The following is a 13,748-nucleotide window of genomic DNA, read 5'->3' on the forward strand; positions in this document are numbered from 1 at the left end:
CTTGCCCACTTATCTCTAAGGATAATCCAATCCAAAATGAACATGGAAGTTTTACTATGGGAAACTCCCTTACTGAGACAAATTTAACTCAACCTCCCATTGAGCAGGCACAGGAACATTCAGAGCAACCAGGTTTTTAAAATGCCAAATCCTCAACCCGACCTTCTTTTTCTGACTCATTCAACATGGACACAATGACGGCCCAGCCTGAGACGCAGTCCTTGCAACGCAACGGCAGTATCTTCAATGATTCGCAGAAGTCATTGAATCAGATAACAAGGATAGAGTGACTAACAAAGGAAACAGGAACTGGGAATTTACAATGTGCTTCCTGGAACATAGCAGGCTGGAGAAACAACTGTCTGATTTAGATTTAAGTAATTTCCTAAAATCTTTTGATTGTATCTTTTTACAGGAAACATGGTCTACAGAAATGCTAAACTTTGCAGATTTTAGAGTTTTTAATCTTCCTGCTTACAGAATTCACTCAAAAGGCCGATGTAAAGCGGGTCTAGCAATTTTGGTGAAATCTCATTTACAAGTCAAGTGGAGATAACCTGTGGTTCTGGGAGATCCCCAGGTCCCATGTGGAGGCTGGCATCCAGGCAAATAGGTGTGAAAAACCTCAGCTTGAGACCCTGGAGAGCCGCTGCCAGTCTGAGAAGACAATACTGACTTTGCTGGACCGAGGGTCTGATTCCGTATAAGGCAGCTTCATATGTTCATCCCTATTACAAATAAATGCTGTTATCTCCCTCAGCAGTCCCTTACCATGGCCAGCCCACTTTGGCAGATTAATCTGAAGGGTCCATGTGGGAGTCAAGAAACCAGACGAGACGACCGTGGGGAAAGCCGACCTCCCGAACCAGGAGCGCTGCTTTATTTATCCTCAGAAACCAGGCGTTGGCTCAGGTAATGATTGATAACCTTTTTGCAACAGTGCAGTGCCAGGGCAAAGTACATGCACACGAGGCAGTTTCTGATGGGGCCCTGCAGGGTGCAGGCAGCACAGGCAACCACGTGGTTTGCCAGCGTGATGTCTGGTACTTTTCCTGCACCCCTACATCTCCCCCTTTATGTTTTTAAGCTGATGATAAGCATAATACAGTGCACGCCGTTGCAAGGTTTCTTTAGAACGTGTACACATTTGCAGCAAATTAGGAAGGCACTGAATACAACAACAGGCAGTAATTAAAAGAACAACAATTACAATTATGGCACAAATCACTTGTCGGAGCCAAGTAGGGTCTGGGAGCAGGGAGGTTAGCCAAGCAAAAGGGTCCCAATCAGGACGGAGTGCATTATCCGCAATGAGGTTGTGCAAGTGCTTCAACTCTTCCTCGATGGTTCGGTTGAAGTCTTGAAACCGTACCTCACAGGCTGCTGGTCCAACAATCTTGCAAAACCCTCCCTGGCGTGCCAACAGATAGTCCAGGGCAAGCCGGTGCTGCAACTGTATTTGGTGCAGACTGAAGATCTCCTTCTGTAGGTCACGAATGATGGAGGTAGTTGCATTAATGGATTGTTCTAGACGGCAGGTGAGGCCAATGATGGAAGCGCGGTTCTTCTGCGCTACTATATTAGAATAGCCGCCTAAGGTTAAAATGCCTGTGAGACTTGCAGCGGCTGCCCACCCCGTACCCCACTTCTCGGGACCCCCACTTAGCTGTGGGTCTACAAAGACAAGATCAGAACACCCTGACCCCAGCGGGCTTCGTCATTGTCGCTGGGGTTGGGGGGACGGTGCGGAGCGCAACACCGTGACAGGTAATGTAAGAAACCCAATAGATGCGCACTCATAATTTCCTGGATGAAAGTTAGTGGCGATTCCCCCACCCCAGAAGAACCATAAATTGGGGTCTTTTATGATCCACCCACTACAAATGGACCCGGGGGTAAAGGTGGAAACATTTGGAAACAAGAATGGAAAAGTAACATGAAGCATGTCCCAAGTAGAATTCATAAGGGAAATGTTAACATTATAAGAAGAATTAAAGTTCATGTTATTACCGCCTCCCACCCAGAATCGGTCACTACAATGGGTCTGATTCTTGCGACTAAGCCAATGTTTGTTCCCATCAGCAAGTCCCTTCCACTTGGAAAAGGCGTTATTTGTAGCACCGCAGCAAAAGCACAGTCCTGGCAAGGCATATTGGTAATGAAACATGCGAAAGCGAGTAGCATTAACATCGTCCTCCAATGGGTTGGTAAACATATAGGAGCGGTCAGAGCCCTGCAATTGTGCCAAAACAATTTCTGGGGCTTGAAAAGGGGTAGGCATAAAGGACATAGAGGAAACTGAAGCAGGGGGCTCATAAACCAGCGTTACATTGGTACCCTGATGCCAAAACATGTAAGCTGCGTGGCGAACCCACAGGTTTTGGGGAGGGGAATGAGGAAACAATTCAGCTCCCACTGGCGTGGGAGAATTTAACATGCCTTGAGGGAGGACGGCCCACTGATAACGGGCGGTGGGCCGCTCAGCATTTAAACACGGCACGGTAAAAGCAAAGTATTGTTGGTCTTGCTTTTGTAAAGGAATTGTATAAAAACAATCCTTGAGATCGACCACCGCTAGCTGCCAATGCGCGGGGATCATATTCGGATTTGGCAGCCCACATTGCAAGGGCCCCATGGGCTGTATGATGGCATTAATAGCTCGCAAATCATGTAAAAGTCGCCACTTGCCTGATTTCTTTTTTATCACAAAGACAGGAGAATTAAATGGCGACGTTGAGGGAGTTAAGTGACCTGCGGCCAACTGTTCCTCAACTAAGAAATGCAATGCTTGTAGCTTTTCAAGGGGTAGGGGCCACTGTTCTATCCAAACAGGCTCCTGAGAAAGCCAAGTAAGCGTTACAGCAGAAGGCTTGGCCATCACTCATCAAGAATGAGGCTCGCCTTCAATTGGGTGAGTAAATCTCGACCCCACAGATTCAAGCCCAGTGGAACCACTACTGGCCGGATGTACCCAAGGAGCGCTTTAGTACTTGTATGTTTGACAGAAAGAGAACGCTGACTCTGTCGGGCGGTCCTAGTCCCACCAACACCATGCACCGCTGGACTATCGTCTAGAGGCCACTCAGCGGGCCATTGAGCGGAATCTATGACTGAGACGTCAGCTCCAGTGTCTAAAAGGCCCTCAAAGGGTTTTCCGTTGATCAGGTAAGTTCGCACAGGCTTGGAGGCAAGAATATCCTGGTGCACCAGGGCGATCTGAAAAACAGAAGAAGAAGAAAAACCACCCTCGCGCCCCCTTATGGGGAGCGCGTGAACAACAGGAGTATCCGAAGGAAACAAAAAAGGGAGTTGGCTCTGTTGGAACTCAGTCCTAAAATGGCTGACTGACTCCATCTTAGTAATAGTAATGTTGTTTCTGCAATGTCATGCTGAGTCATGCTGCATCATGATCCAGCTGTTACCTGTTACTGAGGTAAGGTGGGATGACCTCACCTGTAATTAGGCTTTGTGCTGACTCACAGAGCTGATGCAACCCTGATGATTGGTACGTGTACTTAGGGAAGCTCAGTGAGCCTGCTCAGTCTGCCTGTAAGGATTGTGGGTACTGTGCAGCCCACTGTCTGGGTGGCAGCAGAACACTGCTGGTGTTGGATCCTATGCTACTGTGCTTGGATCGTGCTGTGTATACTTACTGCTGTATACTGTTATCTACTGAAGTGTGTACTGATTACTGTGTATGACCTTGGCCTGGCAACGACTCTGAATATTGGATACTTTCACTGGTAAATATATCTACCATTGAATACAGCTGTTTCTCTTGTCTATTAATTCCTGTGTTTTGCCTGTCCCTCTCCTTCAGCTCTTCTGCTGCGTGCAAAATACTCTAACATTGGTTCTGGGCCCAGAGCTCCCAGTGCCCCCAGTGTTTCTAGAGGTGCTGCTGTTCTGAAGACAGAGGAGGCAACACAGTGTTTTGGAAGAGACGGAGGCAGACTGCCAAGTTGCCCAGGTGTCCAGTGATAAGTAGCAGAGATGGAAGCTGCAAATGTTGTTTCCTTCTCTGGGCTCAGCATTACTAAGCTGAATGGGACTAACTATGCCACGTGGTCCCAGAAGGTCAGTCTGTTATTAAAGCACCAAGAGCTGTGGGAGGTGGTGGCTGCTCCTATCAGTAGCCCGGAGTGTGAAGAGGAGGCTGCTGAGGAGGCAGAGGAAGCTGCTGAGGACAGAAAAGCTGCAGACCTTTTGCGTAAAAAGGATGTTAAGGCTTTGTCTTTAATAGGTCTTTCTCTAGACGACTCCCAGCTGGTGCATATAGCAGGACTGGAGACGGCTAATGACTGCTGGAATGCTTTGAAGGAAATTTACGTCCGAGGAACTGTCGGTTCTCAGATTCGTTTGGTGAGGAAGCTTCTGCATACCAGGCTGGCAGCTAATGCAGATATGTTATCTCATATAGAGTCTATGCGTAGGATGTTTCTAGAGCTAAGAGAGCATAACCAAATGTTTTCTGAATCACAGGAGGTGTGCATACTTTTAAGTTCTTTAGATGCATCATATGACGCTGTGATAACGAGCCTGGAGGGTTTGCCTGAGACAGGGTTAACCATGAACGTCGTAACTGGACGGCTTCTTGATGAATATGGCAAGAGACAGTCCAATTCCTCTCTACGTGTGGAGAGAAAGCCTGTCTGTAAGCCAGAGAGGGGCAGTGGATTTACTGTTAAGGAGGATCCTGACTGTCAAACAGGTAATGTAATGGCTGTAAGGAAGAAATGCTTCCGGTGTGGCTCATCTAGACATTTGTTTAGGAATTGTCAAGGCCAGAGAGGGAAAGAGAGACGGTCTGGAATGAGGTCTGCTGATAAGAGTGGTAATGTGCATCTCGTTACTACTGGTAAGTCAACTAACCACACTCAATCTTTCCTAATTGACAGCGGAGCGTCGGAGAACCTCTGTAGAGAGAGGAGTTTGTTTACTTCTTACACACCTGTTGATAACCAGTCTGTTGTTTTGGCAGATGGAGTTAAAGCAACTGTTTTTGGCAGAGGGAAAGTGTTCCTGCCAAGCCTAAGGAAGGAGCTGCTTATGGGTTTTGTTCCTTCACTTAAGATGAATCTGCTGTCTGCGTCTGCTCTGTGCAGGGAAGGTTTCAAACTGCAATTTGACACCTCGTGTTGTGAGCTGAGGACCAAGGTCGGCTTGTGTGTAAAGGCAATGCTGAAGGAAGATTTATACTTCTTGCATACCAAGGTACAAACGTGTAATAACGTCTGTGTAAATAAACCAGTGCATGATAATTGCTGTCATCTTTTACACAGGAAATTAGGCCATGCTGGTTTTCCTGCTCTAAAGAAGACTGTGGAACAGGCAGAAGGTATTAATGTTAAACCTTGCAAGGAATTTCTTGACTGTGAAATCTGCAAGCTGGTAAAGTCTACAAAAGCTCCTGTGCGTACTCCAAGTAAATTTACTAGTAAGAAACCTCTTGACCTAGTGTTCTTAGACCTGATAGGGCCCTTTAAGGAGTCAGTGGGCGGGGCCAAATATGTCTTAAGTATAGAAGATCACTATTCAAGGTATGGGTTTGTTTACCTGTTGAAAGCTAAAACTGAAACCTTTCAAAATATGCAGAATTGGCTAAGGTTTGTTAAGAGAAAAACTGGAAATGTGCCTGCATGCATTGTTTCTGACCGAGGCTCTGAGTTTGTTAATAAACGTTTTCAAAGTTTGTTTGCAGAGCTTGGGATTGAGCACAGATTGACTGCTCCGTACAGACCTACCCATAATGCTTTTTGTGAGAGAAGAGGCCGTACATTGCAAGACATGTGCCAGTGTATGTTACGTGATGCAGACATGCCCTGGAGATTTTGGGCAGAGGCTATGTGCTGTGCCAACTACAACCTGAACAGAGTTTGGTGTTCATCTACTGGCAAAATACCAGCAAGCCTATGGCATGACAAGGTAACTAACTTGGCAAATTTGCATGTATTTGGAGTTACAGCTTTTGTTCATATTCCTCAACAGCTCAGACGTAAAGGCCAACTGAAGGCTAGACGTATGAGGTTTCTCGGGTATGAGAGAAACGGGAGCTGTTATCGTTTTGACACGCTCGACAGTCGTGAGGTGGTGATTAGTGCTTCAGCCACGTTTCTGGAGAGATCAGAGGGCTGGGATCGCTGCACCCAATCGCCAGCGTTCTGTCTCGAGGATGACCAAGGAATCCGGTTACAAGTCAGCTCGATGCCTAGCAACCCAGAGGAGGGAGAGGCGGCTGAGTTAACCCCAAAAGAAGAGATGCCTGACGAGGAGGAGATGGAGGAGAAGCCTACTCGTGAGGAATCATCCGGGAGGAATGTGCCAACTGATGAGCCTGCATTGAGGAGATCTACACGTGAAAGAAGAGCTCCTGAGAGATTTAGTCCTGTAATGTCTGCTATACATGAGCCTGAGAAATATACTGACATTTTCTCTTTGTCCAAGGAAGAGCAGTGTAACTGGAAGGCTGCTATGGACGATGAACTTTCTTCCCTGAAACGTTTAAATGTTTATGTTGAGACTGATACTGTACCTGCTGGTGTAAAACCCATAGGCACTAGATGGGTATACAAGGTGAAAACAGACCAGTCTGGGGAAAAAAAGTATAAGGCGAGGCTTGTAGCACAAGGTTGCAGACAGACTAATGAGACTTATGACGAAGTGTTTGCTCCAATGTTAAAAAGCAGTTCACTTCTGACTGCGTTAACTGTGGCAGCCAGAGAAAAACTCCATTTTACCCATTTGGATGTCTGTGTGGCATACCTAAATGCTAATTTGGAGCACCAAATTTATTTAAAGAGACCAGAAGGTATTCCTGGTACTGGAAAGGGATACTGGTTGCTTAATAAGAGCTTGTATGGTCTAAAGCAAAGTGGTCATCAATGGTCAAAATGTCTAGTGGGTACACTTAAACAGCTTGGTTTTACCCAGAGCATTGCTGATCCATGTGTGTTTACCAAGGGAAGTGGTGAAACACGATGTATTGTTCTTACTTTTGTGGATGACTTGGGGATTCTAACCAAGACAAAGAAACAAACAGATGATATTGTTTCAGCCTTAAGTAAGAAGTTTAAACTGAGAAATCTTGGTACTGTACAGACCTATGTGGGTGTAGATATTGCAAAAACTACACAAGGTTTTAAACTGTCACAAAAACCTAAAATCATAGATTTGTTGGACAAGTACAAGATGACTGATTGCAAAACTGTTTCAACCCCTATGGTGACTGGCTTTGTAAATGATGTTACAGATAGCCCACCATGTAATGTTGAAATGTACAGGTCGTTAATTGGTAGTCTGAGCTATATCAGTAATTGGACACGGCCAGACATATCAGTAGCCTGTAATCTGTTGGCAAGAGCTACCCAGAACCCTAAGCAGAATCACTGGATTGCTGCTAAGCGAGTGTTGAGATATTTAAAGAACACTGCTGACTGGTGTCTTTATATCGAACCTAGGGGGGAGCTAGCACTGAAAGTGTATACAGATGCAAGTTTTGCAAGTGACTGTGAAACCAGAAAGTCAACAACAGGTCTTTCCATATATTTGGGAGAGGTATTAGTATGCTGGAAGACACAAAAGCAGCGTGTGGTTGCCTTGTCCACCACAGAAGCAGAGTTCTGTGCCCTTTCTACCGCTTGTACTGAGGTAGAATGGTTTAGACAGCTACTAAAGGACCTGCATATAGAGGCAGAGAAGCCTGTTGAAGTTCTGGAAGACAATCAAGCTGTGATTGAGATTGCAAAAGCAGAAGGAGTAAAGACAAGGAATAGATACACTGACATAAGGTACCAAAATGTCAGATCATGTATCATGGAAGGGTTGATAAACATAAGGTATTGTGATACTGGCCACAATACAGCAGATATGTTTACCAAACCCCAGACTATGGAAAAGCATAATGAGCACTGTAAAAAGCTCGGATTGAGAAACGAACAGAACTATTAAGAGGAGAATGTTGGAACTCAGTCCTAAAATGGCTGACTGACTCCATCTTAGTAATAGTAATGTTGTTTCTGCAATGTCATGCTGAGTCATGCTGCATCATGATCCAGCTGTTACCTGTTACTGAGGTAAGGTGGGATGACCTCACCTGTAATTAGGCTTTGTGCTGACTCACAGAGCTGATGCAACCCTGATGATTGGTACGTGTACTTAGGGAAGCTCAGTGAGCCTGCTCAGTCTGCCTGTAAGGATTGTGGGTACTGTGCAGCCCACTGTCTGGGTGGCAGCAGAACACTGCTGGTGTTGGATCCTATGCTACTGTGCTTGGATCGTGCTGTGTATACTTACTGCTGTATACTGTTATCTACTGAAGTGTGTACTGATTACTGTGTATGACCTTGGCCTGGCAACGACTCTGAATATTGGATACTTTCACTGGTAAATATATCTACCATTGAATACAGCTGTTTCTCTTGTCTATTAATTCCTGTGTTTTGCCTGTCCCTCTCCTTCAGCTCTTCTGCTGCGTGCAAAATACTCTAACAGGCTCCATGCCTGCACAAGGAGCGGCACCCTTGGGGGAGGGGCCTCCTCACAGGCAGGGATGATGAACACTCCCTGCTCTCCCATTTCTTTTAGGGGCAGCAGCAGTACAGCTTCCGCCGAAAACTGCGGAGGCAGGGAAACAGGCAATGAAGTGACCTCCCCTGGCAAGGGCTGAGCCACAGGTGAGGTCGTTGCCAGGGTCCAAATCATGGGTTCTCCCTTTGGACTTGGGCCGGGAGACAGCCCGCTTAGGAGTTTTTTTGCTCTCCCTCCCCCGCAGGAGCGGAACGGCACTGATTTGCCCAATGATATCCTTTACCACATTTTGGGCACTTCTTGGAAGGTCTGTTAGCTGTAGTACCTCCTTGTACAGTACGGGAGCGACACTGAGCTTTGTAGTGACCGGGCTTCCCACATTTAAAACAATTACCAGTGGGTTTCCTAGGTCGCTCCCCACCCCAGAGGGCGGCTGCCAATAGGGCCATCTCGTGCTGCTTAGACCCAACCTCTGCACACGCGGTTAGCATGTCAGCCAACGTATACCCAGGGCGGCTTATAACTGAACTCAGCACCCGCTTGCAATCGGTGTTAGCATTTTCATAGCCTAATTTAACCAGCAGTTCGCTCTGCGCCTCGATGTTGTCGAGCTGCCGCTGAATGGCCTCTTGAAGGCGATCGATAAAGGCACCATATGGTTCCCCATGACCTTGTTTAATGGCACTAAAGGATTTTTGTGCCTTCTCCGTTATAGGAACCCGGCGGAACGAACGGAGGATGCAGGCTTTAACGCCTGCCAGATGAGCGTCAGTGAGCTGGGCTTGAGCAACCAGGTCAGCAAACTGCCCCGCCCCATAAAGCTGGTCGGCGGTAATTTGTGCGGTGCCAGCAGCAACAGCGGCAGCCCGATATTCACTATCCCAAACAACATACTGTGAAGGCGACAAGATCATACGGGCGAGAGTTTTCCAGTCATAAGGCAACATGGCATAGCCAGTCGCAATGCCCTCCAAGGTGCCCTGCACAAAGGTGGATTTCAACCCATAGTCCTTAATGGATTTATTGAGCTCTCTCAGAACAGAATACGGTAGACCTGACCAGGTCACCTGAACTCGGTTAGGGTGATTAGGATCTGGTCCCCGTGTTATGGGGAACAACCCCGGAGATTCCCCACCCCAATCCTCTGACAAGTCTAGTTCCCCTGCCTCTCGGGCTCGAGCCAAAGAGCGTTCTAAGGGACTGAGAAGCATGGCGGGAGAGGACTGGGGCACCGGGAGGGCTGAGCCCAGCGGCTCACTGGGAGACACAACCGTCTGGGGAGCTCCTGCGGGAGCTGAGGCCTCTGACCAAGGGGCCAGGGCCGGGTAGAGATAAGGGGGGGGGTTCACCCGACGTCTCAGGGGGCTTACAGAGGATGTTATCAGTCGGAGTGAACTGGCAAATGGCATGATGAATCCGCTGCCAGGTTATGAGCAGAGACATAGGGGCGCGGGGTTCCTGCCGCAGCTCCGCTCCGATTTTCCCCCAGTCACTGGGCTTCATGGAACCACATTGTGGATACCATGGACACTGGCAGTCTATCTCCCGCAGGAGCTCAAGGATCTCTTTCCCTGACGGGCATCTGTCTGGCTGCTGCGACTGACATAATTTCCTTAGTTCATCTGCATGCGCTACCTGTTCCTTAGACAACGTTTCCCCCATACTCACCTGAAAGGAGGTGCACCGTGAAGACCGAAGGGTCGGGTGAGCAGAGGCCGGGAGCTGATCACGTCGGGGTCACCAGCTGTGGGAGTCAAGAAACCAGACGAGACGACCGTGGGGAAAGCCGACCTCCCGAGCCAGGAGCGCTGCTTTATTTATCCTCAGAAACCAGGCGTTGGCTCAGGTAATGATTGATAACCTTTTTGCAACAGTGCAGTGCCAGGGCAAAGTACATGCACACGAGGCAGTTTCTGATGGGGCCCTGCAGGGTGCAGGCAGCACAGGCAACCACGTGGTTTGCCAGCGTGATGTCTGGTACTTTTCCTGCACCCCTACAGGTCCACTGTGTAGGACCAGAGGATGCCTGCATTTTCAGCCTCTTGTTTTCTGCAGACACATCTATGCAGCAGGCTGTAATTCAGTTTGCCAGCTTCTTTAGTTCCAAATGTTATGCCTCCCAGAAAGTGAGTAGCGCTGCTTATGAAAAACCAAACACTAAACATAACATCTAGAGTTCTCACAGGAAGTATGTCCCCAAGCTTATCAGGTTTAATTTTTCTTAGGGCAACTACACTTTCTAGACCTTTGACCCTTAATGCTGGTTATGGTATTGCATTGCCAAAATCACATTGCTTCTTTCATATTTAGCTGTTGTTTCTTGCATGTAAGGCCCCTTAGTGATTATCAGTAAACAATGTCGTCTGTATGGGATGAAAAATATTTGGAATTCAGAGTCAGGATCATGTTAGAATGCGAAGTGAAGGATGAGCAGATCCCCACCACCACCACCCCCTGCAGTTTTCATCACCTGTTCTAGGAAGGAAACATGAATTTCTGTGGTAGAAAAAAAAATATAGGACTGCATGCCTCAGGAATGGCCTTGATTTCTAGATAGGAAATGCTATCACCTTACCTCTCTCTCTGACTTCTGAGATCACTTTTTGTGTTTATTAAAAGGAAGCATATGGAAATAATGTAGACTGAAATTACTGTACTTCTGTCCTCCCTTTGAACATGCTTTCAGGGTACAGTCAGTTGACTATATCACTGCAGGTGCTTGCTCTGTGAGAATTAAAGGCATGTATGTGGGGAAAAGGACCTGCCTGCAAACTTATTAGCCAATGTAGTAAGTCTTTTAAAACTTTACAGTTTGTTAAATGAGAACCAGACATATTTTCCTCTTTAATTTTCTAATTTGAGGTGATTATGGTAGTTTTCAAATCAATCAACCATTAAGTTTGCAACAAGATTAAATGTTTTTTCACCTTTAATTTTTGGGAGAAACGCTTGGCTTTACTCACCATGGTCATGGACATCCAATGTGCCTTCTCTTTAAAGGTCAGATGTTGGAACTTATCCAGATTGTTGAATCTGTGCAATTTTATATGAAAATCTCTGGAGCAGAAATTTATGTTAGTGTTTGGCTCATACAACTAGTGAGCAAATCATTGTTCTTCTGTAGAGTGTATTTAAAGAATAGTAACTGTCACTCTCTCTAAAATTTGTCGAGATATTCTAAGTATTGGGATATTTGGTTAATATAGCAGAGTTTGCACAGTCATAGAAGCATGATACTGAATGCAGTAAATAAATCTTCCAAGAAATATATTGCAAAAAACAAACACACACCCACTTACCACTGAGCCTGCTCCGGCGGGGAGGGCGGGATACAAATAAAATTTGTTGTTGTTGTTGTTACATTTATTCAAGTAGATTCAGTTCACATTCATGTTTCAGGTGAAAGAAGCCTAATCTAAAAAAGTATTTTCTCTATCACAAATGGCCGGCTTGACTGGCATAATGTGTGGGAGTATGAGGGCACTGTATGTGCAGAAGAGACCTGTAGAGAGAGATGTCAGAGGGCAGCTCCCAGGCTGACAAAGTGAGGCATCCCAATCAAGGAGTTAACACACATACACAGTTAGAATGATGTAGCGCCCCCCCTCCCCCCCAAAAAATGTCCAGGCATTTTGAGTTGCTCACTCCAACACTCCCTCTTGAGTCTGTAAGCTGTTGAGGATCAGTGTTCGTTTTCTGCAGGTCTTGGTATTTGTCTCTGGGTAGCAATTTGGTAAATATGTCTGCTATCATTTTCTCAGTGGAACAGTAGTGTGGCTTGACAGTGCCTTTTCCCTGCAGGATCCTTACATACTGGTTTCCTAATTCCAGTGTGCTTTGCCCTCACACTGTTCCTTTCTGAAAGAGAGAGGGCTATACAACTATGGTTATCCTCTAGCATTTGAACTGGCAAGTTCCTTAATACCAAAATCCTCTATAACATTATATGCCACTCTAATTTTCTGCATGTTTTGGGAGCAGATACAAATTCTACTTCAGTAAATGAGTGGACAACAATTTTGTGTTTATCACTGGCCCAATTTATAACACCAACCCCACAGAAAAATACATAACCACTAGTGGATCTTAGGTCTGATCTTTCTCCAACCCAGTCTGCCTCAGCATATCCCAACTGTGTGGAATGATTAGTTGCTGGCAGTCTCAGTTTAAAGTACCTCATCCCCCTTTTAACTGCAGCCCAACCCTTTGTGGTGGGTATGCTAACCCAGAATGACTGCTTGGCCACAGTGATTGACAATGCAAGCAGCAATTATGTGCGTACCTGATCCAAAATAATTTTTTAAAGGAGGTGGAAACAGAAGGGAAGGTTGAGACTTCCCAAATAGCTTGACTTCACAAAAGGGAAGTTCAGACAGCTGGAAATATGGGGTGAAAGCACTGGTATCCATAAAGACCAGACTTTTCCCTGGTGTCCATTAACTCTGATTCCAAGACAGGCCAGAATGGGGTGCCAACGACTGGGCAATGGGAGGCAGACTTTTTTTTATCATGCTCTTTAACTCTTCAGGGGTATTGCAATGATACCAGATCAAACTGCCTGTGTGACCACAGCCATAATAAACATTTTAGACTTAAAGGAATCACAAGAGTTCTTTTTGGTTTTGTTGTAATGCACTATCATAAGAAGAGCCCTGCTGGATCAGAGGAATGAGCCATAAAGACCAGCATCTGCTTTCACACAGTGGACAACCAGTTGCCCTTGAAGGCCAACAAACATGACACACAGGCTAAGGCCTTTGCCCCATGTTGCCTCCTACCAGTGGTACTTGGGACGTTTGCTGCTTCTGGGTGTGGATGTTGGAGGATCTCTTTAGTCATCATGGCTAGTAGTAGCCACTGATGGACCTGTCCTCTGTGAATTCTGTGGTGATCTCTATGACCACTGGCAGTGAATTCCAAAGCATAATTACTCATTAAGAAGTGCTTCCTGTTGTCCATGCTGAATCTGTCACCCATGACAGACAAAAGGAAGTACTTCTTTATTGAATGAGTATTTAAGATAATTAGGCATGACTACTTCTCAGTAACAAATAGAATTTGTTAAGAAGACATGCTATTAGAATTCCTTAAACCTCTGTTCTGTAATCAAACATGCTAAATTGCCTGTATTTCATTTTTTTCTTGACCACTTCTCTTCCTCAGTTCTTGAGGGCACACATTGTATAAACAAAATAATATATGTAAACAAGCAATCTCACCAT

The sequence above is a fragment of the Heteronotia binoei genome, chromosome 9 (genome assembly GCF_032191835.1).
Source record: "Heteronotia binoei isolate CCM8104 ecotype False Entrance Well chromosome 9, APGP_CSIRO_Hbin_v1, whole genome shotgun sequence".
Taxonomy (NCBI): domain Eukaryota; kingdom Metazoa; phylum Chordata; class Lepidosauria; order Squamata; family Gekkonidae; genus Heteronotia; species Heteronotia binoei.